Here is a 19,642-nt window from a genome sequence, read left to right on the forward strand (position 1 = left end):
GACTAAGAAAAGACCTCTCAGAAAAGACGTCTATATTAGGGTCTCCTAAGACTTGACAGGGATATTGCAAAAGAAGATTAGAAGTAGAATCATGAAATATGAAATAAGCAAATATTTTAGGGCTCTAGGAAGAAAGTGTTACAAAACTCTGTATATCTTCTCTTTCATCCATTATAGAGGTTGTTTTATTTTGGGGATGGGGGCTAGGGGGACTGTCAAGGATGTATATAGAAGAACAGATCAGAAAAAAAAGAGTATGAACCCCATGGGCATATGTCAATTGTATGTATGGCTAGGAAATTAATCAAGACATGTGTGTGTGGACTATAGGATGAACAGAGAAGACCCTAACAAAAAAGGTTGGGTTTCTTTAAAAATAAACAATATATTATATTTAGGATATATGGACAGTAGAGAAGTTGTTTTACTTTTTTGTTTGTTTATTTATTTATTTATTATAAAGCCTCATTATGTAGCCCAGGCTGATCTGAAACTCATAATTCTTTTGTCTCAGCCTCCTGAGGGTAAGGATTTCAGGTACGTGGCAAGACATTGGCTATTGTTGAAAATTTTTTCTGTGATTGTGCTTATAATTTTTAATGTTTGATTCCTAAATTAGTGAAAATGCTCAAATCTTGGAAAGGATCATAGTAATGTGTTTGCATCAGTGTTGATATATATTTACTTTCTATAGGATGCTTACTTTCAGCATGAATTAATTTATGGCACAAAATAGATAATCAAAAATCAATCTTTGATAAGAAAAAAAGGAAGATAACAAAACTTTCTAATACCAGAAATGAAGTCTGTGTCACTTTCTGAATTCCTAGTGTTGTAGTTCTGACATAGGATGCATGTGAGATTTGGTCCAGAAGGAAGTCTGAATTTTGTTTTTGTCAGCTGAACACCCAAAATATAAAGTCATGACCTAAATTTCTGGCAATTTTACCTACTCACCTACTCTATTTCTTCAGGTAGAATTCTATTGTTCTAGGTTCCACTGTTTTCATGCTGTAGTTCCTCTGCTGAGGGTCAGTCACTATGGGCCTGAGTGACACTTTTAATGTAGGATCATGTAAATCTGATGGATACATGACAATCTTTATTTCTGGGAATGATCTGGCCACAGTTTCCATGGGAGGACTCCCTAATACATCCTTGCAGGGAACCTGTGAGCATCCAATTAAAGCCCTGGGGAGCTTTACTAGTTCTCTGTGTCTTGACCTGAATTTATTGTCAACATTTATTTTATTTGACAGTCCCTACATTTTCACAAATTTGTCATTGAAAGTTACTGTTGCATTCATGAAAACTTACTCTTCTTTAAAATTATACCCTTCTTCACTTTTAAATTCCACAATCTAAGGTAAGGTTAACAATTCTGATGTGAACACACAGATCTCCAGGGACTGTAATCATTCTTAATGTCACTGTAAGAACTTGTAAAAGATAACAAAGGAGTGCATTTAATAATTCCATCTTGGAAATATGTAATGCTAAAATTATTGTCCAAAAGAAGTGGAGTAAAAAGGAAAGGATGACAAAAATAAGAAAACATGGCATAAAAAAACAAACAAATGAAAAGACAAAATTAAGCTTAGCAATTTTAGTTATTCAAGCTTTAATAGCTTAGATACCAAAATCAATGCACAGTCCAGGAATACATCAAAAATATATACTATAGCTGGACATGGTGGCACATGCTTTAATCCTAATACTAGGGAAGTAGGAGTAAAGGAATTACTGTGAGTTTGAGACAGTCTGGAATTACAGAATTCTATGTCAGCCTGGGCTAGAGTGAAACACAAATTATAAATTTGTGTGTGTGTGTGTGTGTGTGTGTGTGTGTGTGTGTGTATGTATATATGTCACAAATATAGGTAAAGTAGAGTAACTACATTAGTAGTAGTAGTTGAAGTTGATTTGGGGATGAGAAATATCATCAGATATAAAGGAGAAAATTTGATAGGAGAATAAAAGAATAAATTTATAACAAGCACTTAAAAATGTTCACGCACATAATACAGAGCTTCAAATGAATAATACAGAACCCTAGCGTTAGGAGAGAAAAATATAAATCTATCAAATTTGGGATTTTTTATTCATTCATTACTCTATAATTGAAAGAACTATGCTAGCAATCAATCAATAAGGATATAGAAATTTTATTCAAACAACTTGAATTATTTGATACCTTTAGAATTAGAATATTGAACAAAGCAATTGATATGATAGTTGCTTCAAGTAGACATGGTTCTTAAAGACAGTAACCTGGATTATAAATATGTTTGCATAATTCCATAAAATTAAAATTTTACATGATATGGGATGGAGGGATTGCTTAGAGGTTAAGGCATATGCCTGCAAAGCCAAAGCACCCAGGTTTGATTCCCCAGGACCCACGTTAGCCAGATGCACAAGGGGGCTCATGCATCTGGAGTTCATTAGCAGTGGCTGGAGGCCCTGGTACACCCATTCTCTCACACACACTCTCTCTCTTTCTCTGTCAATTAAATAATAAAAAATTAAAAATTGCATGATATGACATGTTCTTTCACAAAGTTGAAAATAAAGTTCAGTGAGTATTTTACCTAGAAAATTCAACAGTATTTGAACAATTAGCAGTTTTCTTCTATAACAGGTGGGTCCAAATGACAATGGAATTGAGATCTATAGATAACTGGTAATGACAATGCAGCCTACCAGATGTGTGAGATGCATCTAACACAATGCTCAGAAAGAAGGCCAGAGCTTTAAAAGCGTACACGAGAAAGATGAAAAGTCTACAATCAATCATCAGCAATTACGGCTTTGGAAGTTACACAATGAAGAGCAGAGTAAATAAAAACATAGTTTTGTTTTTTTTTAAAGCAACAGGTAACAGTAAGAACAGAAGCTAATTAAGCAAAACCCAAAAACCTAGTTTGAAATTAGGCAATAAAACTGAAAGTCCATTCTTTGAAAAGATCATTAGACTTGATGGACCTATTGCCAGTGTGATCAAGGAAAAGAACCCACTGCATAGTGCAAATGCCACCAATGAAGAATAATGAGAGAGCATAACACACAAGCTTTGAAGATTTAGATGACAGGGCTGGAGGGATAGCTTAGTGGTTAAGGCGCTTGCCTGCAAAGCCAAAGGATCCCGGTTTGATTCCACAGGACCCACATATACCAGATGCACAAAGTGGTGCTTGCATTTGGAGTTTGTTTGCAATGGCTGGAGGCCCTGACATGCCCATTCTCTCTCTCTCTGTTTGCGTCTTTCTCTCTCAAATATATATAATAGATTTAGATGACATGAAACGTTTGGAAGAACAGGGAATCAAATGACAAAATATGGTGTCCAACATGCAGGTACATCTGGATAGTCCAGTATCTGTTAAGTACTGAATTCATAATGAAATGTTCTGGAATAGAAGGCTCAGGCTGAGCATGCTTCTATGGTAATTTAAAGCAGACAGGTACAAAATACATAATAGTAATTATTTAGCAGGAGGGAAGCATAGTTCCCTAGTCACACCATGAAGCAGTGCCAAAACCCAACATCCCACAAACATTTCTGAGAGATTCAGCATGTGAATTGGGTGAAGCAATAGAATTCTACAATTTTGACAGATTCAGAAAAATGCATTTCAAATTAATTCAATATCCATTCACTAGATGTGATAATTCCTAATAGGACAAGGCTACACTAGATAGCCCATGCTGTCCTAGAAATAACTGTGTAGCCCAGGATAGCCTCAAATTTAGGGTAATCCTCTTGCTTTAGCTTCCCAAGTGTTGGAATCACAGGCATGAACTACTACACATGACAGAAAAATGAACACACTTCATAGACAATGGAAAATCCTTTAGCCTTATTATGATCATATTTAAAACCTTATAATTAATATTATACTCAGTAATGAAATCCAAGATCAGCAATTAAACAGTTTTAAACAGTATCATAGTTACTATTAGTTTTGTTCTGTTAACTTTGGCAAAATTTACAGGGGAAAAAGTCTAAACTATGGGAAAGGAAGAATTAAGGTTCTCTGAAGAGGCCATGATTCTATAAATAGAAAATATATTAAATTACAAATATATTACTCAACTCAATTGAATGTAACAACATTGCATATTCAAGATTAGAATAGCTACGACAAATGTATTCCAGATATTTCATATGAATACTCACCAAATAAATCTCAGACATCAACTCTGTTTACAATGGCATCAAATCAGAAATTAAGGAATAAATTTAAAAGTTCTGCCAATGACCAACAACTAATTCCAGAATATTACAAAAGTACAAATTGCAAGAATGTCTTAAAACACTGCACAAAATATGAAAGAATAAATCGATTAAAATAAAGGATGTCCAGGTTTTTCTTCACTACAGAAATAAAAAGTTCAGCCAATGTGAGGTCCACTCAGAAAACTAAGTCAAAAACGAAGAAACAAACAAAAACTTGACAATATGAAGTGCAGAAGCTGTGGAACAAAGAGCACTTTTATTTCTGCTAATGGCAAAATGAATGTTGAAGAGCATGGCAGTGTTTTATGAAGGTGAAATAAAAATTTACTAGTGAGCCAGCAACTCTACACCTGGATGTTTAGCCAGGAGAAATAAACGCATATATTCAATGCACATCCCAATTAAAATCTTATGTGTAGAATCATTTCAATAGCACAGATTCATATTTTTCTAGGATAGGAGCTCATGTTTGTAATACACATGTCTGCCATCTATAGTATTAAAATGACATATAAAGTCACAGTGAAATGACAAACACCCCAAAGCATGGCTCAAAAACTAATAAATATTATTCAAAAAATGAATGCTTTCTTGCCCGAAAGTGCATGAAAATTTGCTCAATCTTTTCAAAAAAGCTAACTGCTGAGTGGAATCGCGAGGAGGTGGCCGGCACACGTAGCAGAATGACTGAAAACAAGTCAGCTGACAAATGTAAAAAACTGTAAGAAGGGCTGGGGAGATGGTTTAGTGGTTAAGCACTTGCCAGTGAAGCCTAAGGACCCCAGTTCGAGGCTCGATTCCCCAGGACCCACGTTAACCAGATGCACAAGGGGGCGCACGCGTCTGGAGATTGTTTACAGTAGCTGGAATCCCTGGCGCGCCCATTCTCTCTCTCTCTCTCTCCCTCTGCCTATTTCTCTCTCTGTTGGTAACTCTCAAATAAATAAATAAAATAAACAGAAAAAACTGTAAAAATAAACTAGAACTGATGATGCCATGTGGTGCTGATAAGTATGTAAGGGCCTGAAATTCTTGCTGCAAGAGTGTAAAATGGTGAATGGTTTTGGAATGTAGCTACACTCAATATCCAGCAATGCCTCCCCACTTCTGAATATGAGTGAAGAAACTAATAATACATTTAATTTAAATGAAGTGTTCCCACACACACACACACACACACACACACACACACACACACATACACACACACACACACAATCTTTCTCTTAAATAAATAAAAATATCTTAAAAAAAGATGTGGGTGATATTGCAAATGTTCACAAATAGGTAGCTGATTAAAAATTGGGATGTGTTTACATCATAGGTGCTACAGACACTGCCACAGATTATTAAAGAATAGTGTACGTAGATGTGAATGATTTAGAAAACAAATAGAAATAAGAAAATATGTTGATATTATGCAAAAATTCTGGAAGTTTCCAGAGAAACTGATGAGAGAATGGAATAATCAGAACAACTTATGTCTAAGTGTGAGACATAGGAGTAGAAGAAAAGTTCTTGCTGTGATGAAAATATTCTCAATAATAATTGGGGCACTGGTGAATGCCTTTATAAAGATCCTCAGAATAGTGAACTTAACTCTGAATATTTGGATATATATAAATTTTACTTCATAGAAGAGTTTAAAAGTAAGGTTCATCATGATAATTAGAATAACTGGAGCTAACATTTTGTGTTTTCATGCTATGGCCTTTTTAAATATGTTAATACAATTCTAACTTCAAGTTTATAATGCTTATATTACTTTAATCTGTTACCATTTAAAAATGATCAAGGTGAATAATTGAGAGATTAAATTGCTTTTCAATGATCATACAATGATCCAGCTTTGGAATAGAAATTCAAAAACTATGATGCTGGTCGCTCCTTTGATTTCACAAAACTATGATTCTGGTTCCTCCTGTGATCTCATAGAACTATGATGCTGGTCCCTCCTGTGATCTCATAAGACAATGGTGCTGGTCCCTCCTGTGATCTCGTAAGACTATGACGCTGGTCCCTCCTGTGACTCATATGAATGTGATGCTGGTCCCTCCTGTGATCTCATAACACCATGTTTCTGGTCCCTCCTGTGATCTCATAGAACTATGATGCTGGTCCCTCCTGTTATCTCATAGAACTATGATGCTGGTCCTCCTCTGATCTCATAAGACTATGACGCTGGTCCCTCCTGTGATCTCATAAGACTATGATGCTGGTCCTCCTCTGATCTCATAAGACTATGACGCTGGTCCCTCCTGTGATCTCATAAGACTATGATGCTGGTCCCTCTTGTGATCTCTTAAGACTATGATTCTGGTCCTCCTGTGATCTCATAAGACTATGATGCCTGTCCATCCTGTGATCTCATAAGAATATAGTGCTGGTGCCTCCTGTGATCTCATAAGACGATGACACTGAGCCCTCCTGTGATCATATAGTACCATGATGCTTTTTCCTGCTGTGATCACATAAGACCTTGATGCTGGTCTCCTGCAGGCTCACAGAACAAAACTAAGTGGCATACTCAAGAAGAACAATAAATAAATCTCTACATTAAACCTGTGTATTACTACTCTTAATCACTTTTTAAAAAAATTCTGTGTGGAAATTTTTTTCTGCTTTCTTTGTGCTCGGAGATGCACATTTTAAAAATTATTTTTATTTTATTTATTTGAGTGCAAGAGTATGAAACACAGAGAGAGTGGCAGATATATAGAAGAAAATGGGTGTGTCTGGGCTCCAAGCTATCGCAGACGAACTCCAGACACATGTGCCCCCTTGTGTATCTGGCTTATGTGGACACTACTGGAAAATCAAACCTGGTTTCTTAGGCATCACAGGCAAATGCCTTAACTGCTAAGCCATCTCTCCAGCCCATGCATATGCTTATTTTTAATTATAAAAATTCAGCTGGGGATGGTAGTGCACACCTTTAATCCCAGCACTTAGGAGGCAGAGGTAGGAGGGTCACTGTGAATTTGAGGACATCCTGAGACTACATAGTGAATTTCAGATCAGCCTGGGCTACAGCAAGACCCAGCTTTAATAAGGAATAATTTACAAATAAAATAATGTATATTTACAGTATGCAATCTGATATTGTGGCATATGTATATATTATGAGATGATTAAATCAAGCTAATTAGCTTACCCATTACCTGACATGCTTTTTTCAATTTTAGAGCAGTCAACTTTCAACATTTATTCTTTTCAGGAGCACAATACATCATAATTAGGTCTAATTACCATTACAATGTTCTGCCAGAATTTATTTTATGCTGTATAACTGTAACTCTGAACCATTTGACCAATATTTCCTCACCTCCACCTTCTCACATTTCCCACATTTCCCACATTTTCTTCATCCATTCATTCATTCTTCACTTGGCAGAGACTTGAGTTGTTCTGTGTCTTGACCATTATGCATGATACCATAATTAGCCAGGGAAGGGAGGGCAGAGATTTCTTCAAGAGATCGACTTGATGTGTTTGAGTATATATCCAGAATTGATGTAGTTTCTATTTTTAAGTATTTTAGGAGCTTATATATTATTTTCCACAATGACTGATTTAATTTATACACAGTGCCTGAATTTTCTAATGTTTTGAGTGTGATGTGCTCTCATGTGGAGCAAAGGACCTCTAATTTGTATTCTTTCTTTCCTTTTCTTTTTAATTTGAGGCAGAATTTTACCATGTAGCAAGGCTAGCCTTGATCTTCCTATGTGGCTCAGGTTGACCTTGATCTTGTACTTGTCCTCCTAAGTGCTCAAATCCCACCATTTGCGGCATTCTTGTCTTTTGATAAAAGCATACCAATGGCTGTGATATTTCTGTGGTTTTCACTCACATTTCCAATGATGTTGAACATATCTCACTGCACACATTTTCAATAAGTATATCTTTTGTGAGAAATGTCTGTTGAGGTCCTTTTCCCACTTTGAATAGGGTTTTCATTTTCTTTGTATTGAGTTATCATTGCTCCTTCTATCTTGGATATTATCCCTTTATCAGATGGATGATTTGAAAATAATTTCCCCAGGTCTGTAGACCATCTCTTCATTCTTTTGATTGTTTCATTTGCAGTGAAAGACTACGTTGATTTAATCTCATTGTTCAAAATCATTAGGATAGCTTTGTTGGAAAAGCTCTTCACCAGTCTGCCTAGGAGATTCTCTGCAGACTCCTTCAAAGAAATAAATGGGTAAGACTGTAAAAACCAGCCTGGTTTCCAGAACAGCAGCAATTTATAACCGATAACATTTTCATGTCTTCATCATGACTATTCTGGTGCGGTAAACTTTTTATGTGTTAACTAATAAAGTTCTAACTTCAAGTCTGTAATGCCTATGCTATGATAATTTACCCATTTTAACATTTTGATTAAGAATTTTAAAACATTGCCCATAGAATAATCTGATGATATCCAAGTACCATTATCCTCTTTTGTCCAATATCTCACTGCTCTTCTATTTTCATCCTCCTCTTTCCAATAAGTCTTCTTCTCTTTTGATGTTTTTTTTTTTTTTTCATCCTCCTTGTGTGGATATGGGTCTGCATCTTGGACTATTGTGGGTGGTTGGCTTGAACTGCTATAGTGGGCCTGGATGCTAAGTGTTCTACAGTGGGAGCCACAGATGCCAGGCTGGTTGTTGTGGAGATCTTGAGTATGGGTCATGAGGATGACTTTTGGGTAAGCCTAAAGCCTGGGTTGTCAAGTTTGTCCTGGAAACCCAAGGCTGTGGGGTGCTAACATAGAAGTTGGACCATGGAGTCTGGTCTGGTGCTAGGATAGATCTCTTTCCCATATTTACTTATCCATTTATTTATTTATTTATTTATTCATTTATTTATTTGACAGAAAAAGAGAGAAAGAGAGAGACAGGAAGAGAGAGAGTATGGGTACTTCCTGGGCCTCTTGCCACTGCAAAGGAACTCCAGATACATGTACCATTTTGTGCATCTGGCTTTGTGTGGGCACATGGGAAATGAACCCAGACCATCAGGTTTGGCAAGCAAGTTCCTTTAACAGTTGACACATCTCTCCGACCCATGAGGTATAACTTGATACTAGGTACATAGTTGTGGGATTTGTAAGTGGGGCTGTGAGGGGTGACCTATATCAGGGGTCATTATGTGCTGTCCTAGCAGCTACGCAATCTGTGTCTTCAGGTGGTAGCCTGGACGATGAGGCCTCTTGGATGGCTGGAAACCCAGAAAGGCCTTAAGCTTGACTCTGCAGGGACCTTCTAGGAAGATGTAGCCTCTGTAGTTTGCCTGGTACAAGGTTATGTTGGTGCTCTTATCAAAGTTGACAGCTACTCCACTGTTTTGCCTTTATAACTTTTTAAATTAATTTCCTTCATTTCTATGTTATATCCAGGTCTCCTACAACCTTTCAACAATTGGTGGTCACTGATGTTTCTTTCTCCTGTGTGCTAGCCAAATGCTTTGGATATGTGTTAAAACCTAGAGCACTATACTTCCATCCTGATTGTTTATAGCCATATGTTTCTGGATTTTTACTCTTAGGATATTGGGTCTACAGATGTCAGCTTTTGGACCTGTAAGCCTCTGGCTCTGCTGATTCAGGACCCATGATTGCCAGGACTGAAAACAAACAAACAACAACAATAACATGTAAATATGTGTATGAATATGTCATAATGTTACCCATAACTTTCTCTGATAAGTTTAAATATTAACCAAAATACCAGTTCAAAACAAATTAAACATGGAATTACTGAATCTTTTTTTTTTTTAAAGGAATACATTAGAAACTGAGTTGCATACAGAAACAAAGATTTATTTCATACTTATATTTTGGAGGCTGAGTTAATTACCTATGGCCTCACAGGGCGTGGTGGTGCTTGCTTTCATACTGCATATTGGGGTCAGACCATGCCAATGTTACTCTGTACATATGAAAGGCCAGAGCACAAGAATTCATCTTCCTGTTCAAAAGAACATTGTAAAGTTTTGCAGGTTTCATATAACCTGTGATCAAAGCCCATATATGAGCAAGCCCGCCAAAATAGTAGGTTAGTGTGGCAATTCTACCATCACAGTACGTCACAATATGTAATATTGTCACAGGGTTGTGAATGTTACTATTACTTTAACAAACTTCTTGGTTACAATTACTCACACATGAATTCTATGTTTATCCAGAAAAGTCCAAATTCTCATCTAATCATGGAGACAGATTTATAGTCTTGATATAAAAGATTAGCAGACACACATTTTGTTGAAATATGCTGTCTCCAGATCCAGAAATCTATGAAATGATTTACAAACAAATTATCTACCAGAATCCTGACTGTGGTGGGAAGGGGACAAGTCACATTCCCACTCAAAAACAGCAATGGCATAGCTGGGCGTGGTGCTGCACGCCTTTACTCTCAGCACTCGGGAGGCAGATGTGGGAGGATTGCCTTGAGTTTGAGGTCACCCTGAGACTACATAGTGAATTTAAGGTCAGTCTTGGGCTCAAGCAAGACCCTACCTTGAAAAACCAATAAACAAGCAAGCAAGCAAACAAACAAATGAATAAATAAAAATGATAGACTGTGCATATCAGCCAATGGTCTGCAGAAATGTGTATTCTTCCTCCTCAAAGTATTGTCAAGACCTCATAGAGGAAGGCAGTGCTTTCTGACTAGGCCTTGCACTTGATTTCTGAGAATTATTCCCTGGTCCATCACTCCCCACACTCCTTTCTCTCACCTACTCAATCCAAACATCTCTACAGCCACTTCTAGAAAACACATGAAAGAAATTGCTTGCATTTTTTTCCCCCACAGACGAGAGGAGACGAGAGGAGGACTTTGAATCTTCTTTTTGCCCAGATGAAATAAGAATCTCAAAGGCCTTTTTATATCTTGAATACTTCCGGCCCTTTTCATTTCAGACTCTTGAGATTTTGGTATTGCATAGCTCTCAAAAGATGCTGTTTGTGTGTATTTGATCTGACTTAGTCATACTCCAAAAGTCACAACAATTATTTCAGAGACATTCGTCTCATTTTAATTGCAATTGTAGGCTCCCTTAGAGAACCAGGGATCTGAAGGATAACATTAAGGATAAACAAAACAAAACAAATAAACAAATAATAACAACAAAACCCTTTGTGGGAACTTGTCCCGTTTTCCCCAGTGGAACTATTTAAGATGCTCATATGAGCCTTTCTGAAGTCTTAGAAATGATTTTATATCCAATCATTATTTTCACACATTCTGGAGCCATATCTCACTGATACACTAGACAACAATACCTTCCCCTAGGACCAAGTACTAATAATTATTTATTTACTAAGTGAAAATAACAGCCAAACTTAACAATTATGAAAGCTCTAGCAATTCTAGGGTACCCCAATGTGTTCTTAATTCTACTTTTACCTTGGCAAGTCCAATCTCATCTTACAGAATTTTATCACGTGCAGCTTGCAAAAGCCATCTCAGGATTTTAAGCAGTCAATCTCCAAATCTCCTCAATCAACATGACAGTTCATAGGGTATATTTTCTATTCTCCCTGTTATCATGAGTGACAGTTTTATCAAATATTTACTTACTATATAGCATAGAGTGGTGGTGATGTTTTCCCACTTTTTACACCTTCACTCACCATTCTCTTATGTTCTTTAATAATTCATTTCCTATGGTGGCTTTACAAAGCCACCATCAATAGCTATAGTTTTTGTTATAGCAATTGTCATTGGTAGTAACTGTCACAGTGATGCTGGCGAGCCAAACCCCACAGAGTCAATGACTCATAGCAATGACCACACTGTTTCATCTCTGTACCTCTGCAACATGAGTGAGTGCATTGCTAAGATTGGGTTCTGCTCTATAGCTTAGATTAAATGCATCATGGTTCTCTTGACTAATACAGTTTGTATTCTCTATATGCTAAGTGAGTCACATAACCACCTGAGTCATGATTGTACTGTGGATTAAGACAAACATTCCAAAAACCCAAATACATGAGCCTGTTCCAAGCTTGTGCTTATGTTCCATGCACGCAATACGTCATTGGTAAAGCAAATCAGGAGCCCAAGCTCAACAAGTAGATGACAGTTACATGGATGTTTATCCATCTTAGAGGCATATGAATAAGTTAGAACACAGACAGATTTTGTTGCTGTTAAGGAAAGTCTGTTAAGATATTTTATAAAAGCATAGTATTTTCTTTATAATGCATATTAATTATCATAGCTTACTTATGCTTAAGATATTTTAGAAACAGAGGACAGTCAGATTGCCATACATAAGTAGTTCACGTTCAAGCCATGTATAGTTACACATACATGTTAATATGCTTGTGACTTTTCATAGACCTGTGATTCTAGCCTCCTTCCTCTAATGAGAGGTAATCATTACAGCTGGAAGAAAATTATTGGAGTTCTAAGGTCTCTAGGAGCATAATCATAGAATGAATCAAGATTTTCATACATGCTAAAAAAAAAAAAAAACAGATCAAAAAGAAGAGTAAAATACTACAGAGGGGCCTTACCTACAGGGTATTATGGTCAGAGAGAATAAGACATGTGTTATCATGTATGAGTAAGGAAATAAATCCTGGTAACCTGGCTGTAGAGACAATCCTTATGGACATAAGGAAACAGTTTTCTTTAGTGTCATGAAATACTGGAGACAAACAGCTTAAAAGGCAGAAAACGTTATTTGGGTGCATAGTTTCATGGTCATTAGACTTATTCATCAGGTTGGCCCTGGAGTGACACCAATTATGATGGCATAGTAGAGCCAAGCTGCTCACGCCATGGCAATCAGGAAATGGGGAAATGCCAGGGTTTCACTGTATGTTTTAGGGGCAGAGTGATGGCCACCTTCCTCCCTGTCAACTTAACCTCTTAAAGATTACAACACCTTTTAGTAGTGTGTGGTGTGGGTTGGCAATGAAGCCTTGACACATTTAGGACAGAAATCATAACAGAGGAAGGGAAGAGATACAAGGATGGGTGATTCTGGTCATTGGAACACAGATAAAGTTATCACTAGTAAAAGAGTTCTACAGTCGATGTAAGAATATTTATAAGATTATTATGAGTTATTTAGAGAACTAAATACTACAGAATTAAAAGTGTTCTTCAGGCAGGACTCTAGATGGTAAGTCAGGATAGCAATGTTCCTGGGACAAAGGGGAAACTTGCAAAGGGCGGCTATTCTTCAGAGTCATAATAACAACAATGACAAAGTAAACCAGAGGGGGATCCTAAGGAGAACTGTGAGTCAACTTCAAAGAAAAAAAAAAAGTATGAATTAGTATTGTGTATCTATGCTCTCTGATTGGCTAAGAGATCTGCTCAGTAGAAAGGAACCTATAGCTGGAACTGGGAACCCAGTCTGAATCCTATGGAGACAAAGATTATGCTCTCTAATGTCAAGCCCCCACTAGTCTTTGGCTGAAGGAGGGGCTATATCCATTAAAATCTCCCCTAAATTAATAATGCTTATCCAACTTAACCTATGCTGAATTCACTATCTGTTGGAGAATCTGTTTTTCTTTTTCAGAAGGTAGTGAAACCCAAGGAGATCAACTGCCCCTCACATCTCAGTTAAGGCCCAGGCGGAACCACAGAGGAGTTGGGGAGTAAGAAAGAGCGCTGCTTCCATGGTGAGCCTGACAATCAGCGCTGGGGTGAAGGAGACAGACGCTGGGGACACTCAATACCTACCAAAGCAGAGATCCAGAGGTTCCTAAGAGCTCATCACTGAAGTAGACTTAAAACACACTCACCAGAGGCTCAGGGAATTTTGTGGAAGAAGGGGCAGAAAGATTGTAAGAACCACAGGTTGGGCCGTCATGACTAGAGGGACTGCCTCCCTGCAATAACTGACTGCTGCTCCCACAAAACCTAACCCACAGCCCTGTGGGGAACACCAGCAACCCTACTGGGGAGCACCCACCCAACTCCCAGTGGAATGGGAGCAGGGAGGAGGGAAAAAATGGTACCAACACATGATGTATCCCTAATAAAAAATAAAAAAAAAAGAATTGAATATCCAGGCATGTTGTCTGTTTAATACCAAGATTATAGAAAAATAGTTTTCCTTGAGCTAGTGAGATGGCTTAGAGGTTAATGTGCTTGTCTGCGAAGTATAACACCCCAGGTTCAATTCCCCAGAACACATGCAGGCCAGATGCACATGGTGGTACATGCATCTGCAGTTCATTTCCACTGGCTAGAGGCTCTGGCATGCCCATTCTCTCTCTATTATTAATTAATTAATTAATTAACATAGTTTTACTCTATGAAAATGATCAAAAAATACTTGCAGGAAGCATCAACACTGGCTCTTAGACTGTATTTCACTACAGCAGGAAACAAATATTCCTAAATTACAAAATTTGGGAAGCATATAAAACCTTTGGCTATGTATATACACAATGGACAAGTGATTACTGTCTACACAGACAAAAAAAATAGAAAACACAATATGAAGAAAGGAAAACATTCATCTAAATCTGAACAGAGTATTAATTATCTAGAAAGATGAAAATCATTTTAAAGTGCAACTCATAAGCTCATAAAATTAATAAATGATCTTAAAGTTGATAGTTGACCATCATCAAAAGAAAAAAGAAATGAATATAATAAGACATTAAATGAAAGAACAAGATACCCAAATAAAATAGGTTAAGTGATTACCAAAATGTACTGTGTGGGGCTGGAGAGATGGCTTAGTGGTTAAGCGCTTGCCTGTGAAGCCTAAGGACCCTGGTTTGAGGCTTGATTCCCCAGGACCCACGTTAGCCAGATGCACAAGTGGGTGCACGCGTCTGGAGTTCGTTTGCAGCAGCTGGAAGCCCTGTCACACTCATTCTCTCTCTCTCTCTCACTCTTGCTCTCGCTCTCTCTCTCTTTCTGCCTCTTTCTCTCTATGTCTGTAGCTCTCAAATAAATAAATAAAATAAACAAACAAAATGTACTCTGATAAAATTAATGAAAATAGTTGAAATATATAAACAATGGATGAGATGGTATAAAAGGGTCAGAGTAAACACAATTAATAAATATATGCAATTTAAGGTACAGAATATATAATTAAGGTCTCATAAAAATGAAAGAATAAAGCAGAATTATTTAAAAATTATTTTAAGCATATTTTTCAGATAAAAACATTAATGTACTTACTATAAAGAGTACAATATTTCTTTTTTATTTTTGACACGTTCATACATGTACATAGTGTGTTTTGATCTTGTTTCTCTTATATCTCTCCTACAAAATTGCTTCTTTCTTCCAATTAATCCCCAGTCCACTTTTATGACTATTTTTAGACCCACTGAGTTAAACTGCATTCTTGCGTGGTCATGAGTGAGAGATATTTTCATAGAGAATGGGCAACTTACTGGTGGTTATACCACTAAAGAACAACTCCCTCTCTTCTAGCAATTATCAACTGTCACTAGCTACTTTGGGAGGAATGGGATCTTATAAGCCCTTCCTATATTCATGATAAAGTACTGACAGGCTCAAACTTACGGAGGAAACCACGGAATAACCAAATGCTTTCTCATTGGTTTTTGAGGCCTGCTCCACAGGAAAGAATTCATGCCTGGTCTCATAAACTGAGTCCACTTAATACTAAATGAAAACAACACTTCAGGACTATAACTGTAAGACTAAACCATATAATAAAGGAAAATAATTAATATTGGCATCACCTTTTACCAAAAATATGTAAGGAAAAGCAATAACAGAATTGCATTTAAAAATATTATTTATGAGAGACTGAAAGACAGAGAAAGGTCAGCCTCTTGACACTGCAGATTCATAGACCCTTTTGTGCATCTAATTTTATGCAGGTACTAGGGAACTGAACTTGAACCTTCAGGATTTACAAGCAAGGTCCTATCGCCACTGAGCCATTTTGTCAGCCCCAGAGTAGCATTGTTTAAGAAATTCTAGGTAATGACATGTGAGGTAGAAGATTCTATATACAGCCAGGTTTTCATAAAATATTAAAGGGACAGTAAATTGGATTTTGCCCAAAAGACCCCAAGAATAGTATATTCTAAACTCCTTCCAGAGAAATCAAGTTAGCAACAAGGCACACCCTAATGACAATTTCTGTGGCACCTTTGGCAAGAGAACCCCCTGTGATCCTGGAAGCAGTGTGGTATGACTGAAGTGCTTACCTTTGACTGTGACTATCATGTTATGAATATTTACCAGTCAATGCATCTGATTTAGGGTTTGTTTATGCTCTTTTTTCTTCCATAAGCAAAATACTACAAAGAAGATAAATTGTTAACATTTCGAATAACAAAATACTAGATGAATGTTCAATGTTGTACTTTTTTGGAGATGGTGAAGTGCATTTTTTTTCCTTTTTGTTATTATTTTTACGTTTGTATAAAAGTTGTATTCTTATATCCCCATCCCTCCTCCCACTTTCCCTGAGGGCTCTCCTTTGTGGGCTGTTGGTGCTGACTGTCAGGTAATTAAGGCCTCAGTCAGTCTCTACCCATCCTGTGGCTCTGATAATCTTCCAGCTCCCTATTCCATAATGGTCCCTGAGCCTTGGTGGGCCTTATTTCCTGGAGACAGAAGAGAGTAAAGTTCTGACTGATTTGGGTTTGACAGAATTGAGTAGCAAGTAAACTGAATTGTTTCTTGGCATTAAATATCTGAGCTATCCCTACTATTGAAAGGAGGGACCCTCTGATGGGAATACCAAATTCTGCTCACAAACTCTGCTCCAACCTCAGCCTGACTCCTGCACTTCTGTAACAATAGGGCAACTGGGAAAAGTCAGATGAAAAGAATTGAACAGGAATGACAGCTGCCACCCATTATGGGGGAGAAAATTTGGAATCTGAGTTCAGTCACATCAACTACTAAAACAAACACACAAAGACTGCCATTCTTTATAACAGAATCTACAGTTTTTGTAATAAATCAATCACAGTATCCAATAAATGTAACTTTCAAAATTACCACACAAATGAAAAGAGCTGAAAATATGACTCATGCTTAAGAGACAAGGAAATCAATGTAAACTAAGTCTGAGATGAGTAACATATTAGAAGCAACAGACATGAATGCTAAAATAGCCATTATTACTATGCTCAATGGTGGAGAAAACATAGATCATAATCTTGGGTAGGCAGGGGATCTCAGCACAACAGTAAAAACGAGAAGAAAGGAGCAAACTAAATTATAGAATTGTAAAAACAGAGTGAAATGAAAAGTCACTGCATTGGCTTAATGGCACAATGAAGACAATTTGAAGTCGATCCACAGAAATGTTCTACTTGAAGAGATGATATCACTAGGCAACATTAAGAGCATCTTGTTGACTTGTGACTGGTCATCACAAATTTTAACATACACATGAGTTGGAATCCCAGGAGGAGGAGTCACAAAAAAAGAAAACAAGTAAAAATTATATTTAGAAAATAAATGCTTGGAATTTTCCTACATATGATAAAGACATGAATTTAAAGAAAACAAGCTCAGCAAATTCCAGCCCTATGCATACAAACAAAACAAACATGTCTAGGTATATTGTGGTAAAGCTATTGACATGACTTTAAAAAACATAGAAAAGCTTAAAAAAGCTATTTACAATAGCTAAGTGTTGCAGTCAGGTTCACATTGCTGGTAGAAATCACCTGGACAAGAGCAGCTTGTGGGAGAAAAGAAGCTTATTTTGGCTTACATGCTAGAGGGGGAAGCTCCATGATGGCAGGGTAAAATGTTGGCACAAGAAGAGGGTGGACACCACCCTCTGGCCAACATAAGGAGGACAATAGCAACAGGAGAGTGTGCCAAACACTGGAAAGGGGAGAATGGGCTATAACACCCATAACCCCTCCACCTCAACAATATACTGCTTCCTGGAGGCATTAATTCCCAAATCTTCATCAGCTGGGAAACTAGCATTCAGAACATGTAAGTGGATGGGGGAACACCTGATTCAAACCTCCACACAAAGTATGGCGCTAACTTGAGCATCTGTCCACAGAAGCCTAGATAACTTAAATGTGGTATTGATGCACAATGGCATTGTATCAAGGGAACAGAGAATCATCCCATCCAGCAATTAAATCAATCAAAGAAAGACAAACACCCCATTTCCTCACATTTGTGGATTCTAGATTTTATATAGATACATGAAATAATTTTGTACATATCAGATGAAAGTAGCAGCAAGTCTGTCGAGGAGAAGGCAAGGTATGAAGTAATAATGACTGGAGAAGAGGAGGAGTGGAGACTAAGTAGTATGTTCAAAGTACATTAGACACTTGCATGGGATATGTCCTTATAAAACCTAGTTCCATACACAATGAACACACACACACACACACACAGCTGTAGGGGGATAGAACAAAAGGCAGTGACAACAAAAGAAAAACAAAATAAACAAACTATGAGAACAATGGTGCCAATTATGGCTATTCCTTCTCTGTGGAGGCAGAGGCAGTGGAAAACATCTTTAAAGTGCGAAGAGAAAAACTTAAATCAGTCAATACAGAATTCCATATCTGGGGAGGCTTGCCGAAGGTAAATAAAGGTATTTTCAGGCACAAAACCAGAAGAAAGCCTGAGATGTCATCACTGGCAGACAACATGGAGGGACAGGATGAGTGACCTCCATGTTGCAGGAAGCTGATGACATAAAGCAAAGCTCTGTCTTGCAACAAGCCTTCTCAAGTGGAGGTTCTTGGGAACAGCGCAGCAAAGGAGCCGGGAAGTACCACCGTGTCCACACCTCATCCGATGCCTTTGTCCTCTGTTCCCTTTGCAGTGTCCTGTGTAAGGCGCTGGCAAATGGAAACGTGTTTCCTGAGTAGTGCAGGTCATCGGAGCAAATTAATCGAGACTGGGCAGGAGTTGTGGGAAACCTGATATCTAGCTAGTGAGTCAGAAGCTTAAGTTAAAAACCCTGGGCTTTAGGTCAGCATCTAAAGTGAGAAGGAATGGTGCTGGGCACTGTGCCTTCAACCTTGGGCTCTGACAACTCTGCAGATAGGGTCAGAATTTAATTGAATTAGAGGACACACAACCAGAGTCTACTGCTTACTGGGGAGGAAGATTCCCCACTCCTTATTAGGTGACAGAATTCTTTTGTGTGGATTGTTGTGATGTGAGAAAAGAGAGAGCTAGAAAAAAAAATTGAATATTTTTTCCCCAGACACATAATACATGAGACTGTTAAAGGCAAATTTTAACATAATCTGATTCAATTTGCAAAATATATGTAAGAATATGTTCTGAAAGAGAGTATGGGATGAGCAGAAATCAAAGGGAACTTATGCTTCTAAGTTCTTACATGATGTACAATTGCATATATTATATAAATGTAATTATAATCATTGCAAGAGTCACTATAAAAGCATTTAAAAGACACAGGCCCCAAACCATGTAT

This window comes from Jaculus jaculus, chromosome 4 (assembly GCF_020740685.1).
Source record: "Jaculus jaculus isolate mJacJac1 chromosome 4, mJacJac1.mat.Y.cur, whole genome shotgun sequence".
Classification (NCBI taxonomy): domain Eukaryota; kingdom Metazoa; phylum Chordata; class Mammalia; order Rodentia; family Dipodidae; genus Jaculus; species Jaculus jaculus.